The sequence below is a fragment of the Myotis brandtii genome, unplaced genomic scaffold, assembly GCF_000412655.1.
Source record: "Myotis brandtii unplaced genomic scaffold, ASM41265v1 scaffold419, whole genome shotgun sequence".
NCBI lineage: Eukaryota > Metazoa > Chordata > Mammalia > Chiroptera > Vespertilionidae > Myotis > Myotis brandtii.
The window spans coordinates 1,031,537-1,038,172 of NW_005366075.1; the positions used below are offsets into that span (position 1 = coordinate 1,031,537).

Here is a 6,636-nt window from a genome sequence, read left to right on the forward strand (position 1 = left end):
GGCCAGACACTGGGTGATCACCCGGGACAGGGCAGTGAAGGCAGAACCCATCCCACCTCTTTCTGGCTGACTCAGTCCCTCTGGCTGTGCTGCGTGAGGACACCTGGGCAAGAGTGGTTTGTGACAGGAACATCTGGAGAACTAGACCACCAGAGAGCTAATAATCTGCGGTGTGGACTTCCGGGGAAAAAAGCTGTTATTTCAATATGAACAAAATCCAGAGGTGTCTTTTATTGCTTTTTACAAAGTCACCTCCATGCCGAATCCCTTCAGCCTACTGGAGCTGAAATGCAACAAGGTCTATCTGGCAAAATTAAGTCACCGGAGGAAAAAGCACTTGAATATAAATTTCTTTCTTTCTTCCATGGCCTGCCCTACCCCCAACTTGTCATGGTGTTTATTTTATCTTTAATGCAATCTAAGGAAAAGACAGAAATTTTAAATTAGCCTGAAAAACATTAGTTACCTGGGCCAGTAAATGTGGGGATGAGAGAGTACCTCACAAAATAAAGTTCTTGCGTTTGTCAAGGCCATGCATTTGCAGTTGCAGCTCCATCATAATAAAAGCCTTCCATCTGCAAAGCATGGCTCTTCCAATTGGAATCTATTATCTAAACCAGTGGTTCTAAATCAGGGCGATATTGTGCATCATCCCCCCACACACATACATGCCAATGACCAGACATAATTTTGGTTATCACACTAAGAGGCTGCCACTGCATCTGGTGGGTAGAGGCTAGGGGTGCTGCTACAAGGCATAGGAAGGCCCCGCATGCGAGAATTAAGCAGCCCAAAATGTCAGCAGTGAGAAACCTTGCTCTAAGGCAGCGGTTCTCAACCTGTGGGTCGCGACCCCTTTGGCGGTGGAACGACCCTTTCACAGGGGTCGCCTAAGACCATCCTGCATATCAGATATTTACATTATGAGTCATAACAGTAGCAACATTACAGTTATGAAGTAGCAACGAAAATAATTTTATGGTTGGGTCACAACATGAGGAACTGGATTTAAGGGCCAGAAGGTTGAGAACCACTGCTAAGCGGAAAGGATGGCGAGGCTCAGTTATCTCCTACAACTGCCAAGAACACGGAAGGCAGAATGATAGCACGGACGTATGAACTTGAGAGCACTTATAAACCTCAAGCAGCCTTTTAAGAAATTCTCTCTCTTTTAAAAAATAAAAATATCAAAGCTACTCCTCCCTTGCTGCTGGCCTCCGGAGATGTTAATAAACACAAAGCAATATGGATTCATTTCGAGGTTGTTCCCTTTTGCAGTAAAGAAAGCGAGGGGCTGGGCTGGCCTTGAGAAAAAACCAAGAAGTTCCAAGATACAAATGGCCATTCTGTCACTGGGATACCGAGACAACAAACTTGTGTCTGAGAGAAGGTTGGTGTGGAGGGGGGTAGATATTAAGGAAGATAGGAGGATAAAAGTGCTAAGCGAAAAAAATGAAAGCCAACAGAGAAATGGGCAAGACTAAAAATAAAGCATTTCCCTTCCGTGCCCACAAGGGTGAGATCCAGGTGAAGTGCTTTGGTACCAGGGAGGGCACTGGAGGGCCAAAATGCTAGTGCAAATCATAAGACAGGCAAAGACTGAGGGGTGGGGGGGGGGGGGGGGGGGGGAAGCTGGCAGCCTCCCAACCAAAAGCCCTACACACATCGAAGACCTTCCTGCCAGGAGGCTGGGCCTTCGTCCTTCAGGCTCCCTACCTCACACCTGACCCCACCAAAAGCAAGCACTGGGAGTTCTCTCGGAGGCCACACCTCTGTCCCCTGAGCCTTTGCCCATGCTGTTCCTTCAGCCTGGAATGCCCCATGACCCCCAGCTCTCCAACCCCTATGCTCGTCTCAGGCCCTCCCCTTGGGGCTGTCCTGCCATCTTGCCACTGGTCTGTATGCCCGCTGGGGTGGTACCTTGAGGGCAGGGACTGTGTTCTGTAGAGCGTCATGCAGTGCCCAGAACAGAGCAAGCACTGAGAATACATGCTCAGTGGATATTTTTATTTTTAAATAGCAATTAGCCTCCCCCTGGCCTTGCTGGCACTGGTATGTGTTTCCACAACAGCAGATGTCCACTATATCATTCCACAGACTCTTTTTTGTTGGTGTTGTTAATCTTCACCCGAGGATATTTTTCCTCATTGATTTTTAGAGAGTGGAAGGAAGGGGGAGAGACAGAGAGAGATAAACATTGGTGTGAGACACATCGATTGGTTGCTGGGGATTGAGCCTGCAACTGAGGTACATGCCCTTGACCAGAATCGAACCCACAACCCTTCAGTCTGCGGGCCGACGCTCTAACCACTGAGCAACCAGCCAGGGCTCCACACATTCTCAACTTCAGGACTCCATTCACAAGTGAGCTAGATTTGACTTTTTTTTACTTGACCTAAGACTCAAGCTAACATCTAATGTATATTGACACTTTCTTAAAAGGCAATCATTATATGAACATTCAAACAACAGAATCAAAGAATTCTTATCACCAATGCCATGAAAGAAATTGAGGCACCTTCCTTATCTAGCTTATACTGGTCTGTGCGTTGCAGCCAATGTATTACACTGTCTTTATAAAGCCACATCTTCCCAGCATGCTAAACAAGGCATGAAAGTGAAATCAGCCGTAACCGGTTTGGCTCAGTGGATAGAGCATCCGCCTGCGGACTGAAGGGTCCCAGGTTCGATTCCGGTCAAGGGCATGTACCTTGGTTGTGGGTACATCCTCAGTAGGGGGGGTACAGGAGGCAGCTGATCGATGTTTCTCTCTCATCGATGTTTCTAACTCTCTATCCCTCTCCCTTCCTCTCTGTAAAAAAATCAATAAAATATATATTAAAAAAAAAGTGAAATCAAAGGATACCTTTAATTTGCTGGCTACATTAAAAAGACAACATTACTTTGGCAGCTATATGAATGCATGTAGTAAGTCTATGTGCGCACACAAACAAAGGCAAGTGGACATCTACCTATCATCTACCTATCTGTTATCTATAAACAGAGGAGGGCAAAGTAGGTTTGAATTCAACCACCTGGGAGGCAGTGGGGCTGACCCAAGCAGGTCACTGAAATTTAGCTTTGTTTACTGATTTCTAAAGACTACAAGAATGTGTGAATAATGAAGCAATTTGAGCACTTATGAGATTGTATCTAAGGGCACTGGGCCGTTGTGACATTATTTTGAGTTAATAAAGCTATTATAATACTCATAACCTGCACATCTTTTTCCATATGAACAACTGTAAACCCACTTTTACCCACGTTTTACAAGTATGCATTTGTATGTAGACAAACATATGCCTCCACTTACTTGCCTGTCGGTGGGTATACATCTGTGTATATATACATGGCATTTTTTAAAATCACAGAAAAAATAGCATTTTCCAAACTGCCCCTCAGTATTCCTCTCCCCCTAAAATCTCTTATGCTTTCTTTTCTTCTGTTGCTTTTTAACCATGGAAACACACAACCTCTGTCACTTGGTTTATTTCGTGTAGTAGCCAGCACCCTGTCTGCACCCAGGACACTTACAGTTCCTATTAAGAAAACACCATCTAATCGACTTCTTTGCTGGCAGTGACGAAGAATTTAAGAGATTGAAGTGCAAAATTAACTTAAATTCTGAGTTTGCTACTCATTTTAATTTACTACAGTATAAGCCGGCAAGGCACACTTCCTCCTGAAAGCAAAGGCTCACAGGACTTACTGCCGACATGACCAGTAAGCTCACTACATCACAAACAAGACCTCTACTTTGAATTTAAATTAAAATTATAAAATGGTATGGTGGCCTCCCTGGTTGGGTTTACTTGCATTTATCAAACTGTTGCTTCCTCTACAGGGGAAAAATCTAGCACACAGTGAGTGAATGAGTGAATGAATGACAAATCGAGGTCAAGGCAACAGGAGACCAAGTTGACTTAAGTCAGTGATTTCCAACAGGTGTGCCACAAGAATTTTTAAAATGTGTAATACCTGACTATTTAGTCAGGGGCACTGACCTCTTTTCCCTTAGATTGTCAAATAAAAATAAATGACAACAGCTGTCCGGTGTAAATGCCCTGTCTTGAAACATAAACATATAGGTCATATAATAGAGTTGCATCGTATTGGTCATGTCGCATAATAAGGTCGTGTTTGACTGGTTAATTCTTGGTACTAGAAATCCTTATATACAAGTAAGTATAGGTACCTGATTTTTTTTCAAAAGTCACTTTGGAGCCTAAAAAAGGCTGGGTAATTACTATTCTTTTTTGTAAGTCAATCAAAATATATTGACACAGTCAGATCAGCAAAAAAAAAAAAAAAAAAAAAAAAAAAAAGATTTTCTGCTGTGCTGCATAATTTTAATTAGTTTATGAGATGAAAAAGGTTGAAAATTGCTGACTCAAGTCATTAGTAGGCAAAGTGGTCATGGTGACATGGAGGATCCATAGTTTCTCAGATAAACAAGGACAATAATTCAGTTATTATATATAAAAGCATTACATAAACTATCACATCACAAAAATAAAGATAATAACTACTTCATTGAGTTGTAAGGCATGTGATAAAAATAAATGGTAATGGTAGTAGCTCAACAAGTGATAGTACTGAGTGAGTAATATTTGGTTGAAGAACCAATGAGCCACACTGAAACTGCCAAAACAGAAATGGGAAGGAAAACAGCGCAGAGGCCAAAAGTAGGCAAAATGAGTTTCCTCTCAGGTGTGCCAGTCCCTAACACTCTCGCCCGAAGATAGAGCCAAAGCATGCTACTCCTCCTTCCAAGAACTGAATGAAATGTGTTGTGCAATGCAGAAACATAGGTGCTTCTAGAAATATACAATGTTACAAAAATAAAACCACATTACTTCTCTTTAAACCTATTAAAGGTCGACGGAAAAGTCATCCTCAAAACGACAAAAAAGTGATCTTTTGTCACCAAAAAAAAACCAACAAAATTTTTGGCACACATGGTGGAATGTGAACATGTGGACAGAGCTGAGGGCTCCCTCTGTTCAGCTCATCCCTTGCTCTGTCCTAGAACCTATGGTAGCTCCCCACAGTCTAGCCCAGTGGTTCTCAACCTTCTGGCCCTTTAAATACAGTTCCTCATGTTGTGACCCAACCATAAAATTATTCTCGTTGCTACTTAATAACGGTAACGTTGCTACTGTTATGAATCATCATGTAAATATGTGATATGCAGGATGGTCTTAGGCGACCCCTGTGAAAGGGTCGTTCCACCGCCAAAGGGGTCGCGACCCACAGGTTGAGAACCGCTGGTCTAGCCAATCACATTTCCAAACTACAGCCCTGCGGTCCAGGGCCCACCTAAGCTATTGCACCCAATGGGGGGGGGGGGGGGGGGGGGGGCCATCTGTCCACTCAGTTTGGGCCTTTGCCTGACCCCTTTTCTAAGTTATGGCCTAGAGCTCCCTCCTTCATCCTCTCTCTCTCCAAGTCGCCTTAATTTGCCTCACCACCTCCATCAAAGCTTTTCCTTTTTTAAAATTTAACTTTCACGCCCACTTCAACTGTGAGCTCAAATTTAGTGCAAGTCCATTTAACCCCAGTAGTGTTCAGTGATGAATGTGTGCTCAGGGAGAGTCTCACAGGCTTCAGTGTCCCTGGCAGTGCCTAGCACCGCGCTAGGGACGTTACAGACACCCAGCACATCATAGGTGGTCAGTAAAACCCTTCTCTCGTCTACCAATGACAGTCAAGTGTTGCACTGAGGCAAATTACCCCATGGATTCAATCCAAATAACACTTCGGTATTAATTACCAAGCTACTTAAGGCAAGGATGTTTTCTGGTCTTAATTATTTGAACTATTATTTTAATTGTCACTTCTCAGCTAAAGGCTTCACCATATGTTTGCTAAACACTGAAGGCTGAATCTTCACAAGCAAGGCAAAATTAACGAAATATTCTCCAAGGTTAGTTCTTCAGCAGCATTCTGAAAGGGAGGGAGTCCGCCTGGAAACTCAGGCTTCCACATTTTGTCCTTGGTAGCTAGCTTTCGCTAGGAATGCTCCACATATTCTGGTTTGAAATATCTGCATCATTACCTCAATCCCTCCCTCCCGCCCCATTGTAAGAGAGCCAAGGCAGTGTTTAGGGGTTAAAGTGTTTCCATAGAGCAAGACTGTCACTTTCCAAAAAGAATTAAAAGACAACCAACAGACCCCCCCCCCCAACAAAAAACTCCGTATCACCAAAAGAATGTGAAATGTTTCCGTGAGGGAGAGGGATCTATTTTAAATTTACGACTGCCTAAAAAGGCTTCAAGACCCCCCCCCCACCCCCCACCCCCGCGCGCCCCAATGGAGGAATGCAGTTAAAAGACTGGCAGAACCCCTTGGAGAGCTCCGGTGGCCCCTCCCTCCAAACCCGCGTTCTTAAAACACATTTCTTCTTTCAGCCCGTAAAACCCAGCCTCCCCCACCCCCGAGAACAGTTCCACTTTAAAAGCCCCCACCCGCGAGGAAACATTAATCTACTTTGCAAACATGCGTTCCAGTCTGCGCTTTACAGTTTTTTCCCCAACTCCTTCCCCCCACCTCCCCGCTTTTTTTTATACCTTGAGACAAATGTTTTTTTCCCCCAGAGTTGAAAGCCGTCCAAAAACAGGACCACACAGGCCTCC

The 6,636-nt window shown here is 44.0% G+C and overlaps 1 protein-coding gene across 4 annotated transcripts in view; it reads right to left on the reverse strand.

Moving 5' to 3' along the window:
- Positions 1–6,636, reverse strand: part of PTCH1 (patched 1) — a 67,631-nt gene that overhangs the window by 58,729 nt on the left and 2,266 nt on the right. The window contains exon 1 of one of the 4 annotated variants that reach the window (XM_005873739.2): positions 6,571–6,630. The exons of the other annotated variants lie outside the window; for them this stretch is intronic. The gene's annotated coding sequence lies outside the window, so the exon portion shown is untranslated. Of the gene's footprint in view, positions 1–6,570; positions 6,631–6,636 lie in introns of those variants that run through there. 4 annotated transcript variants of the gene reach the window in all.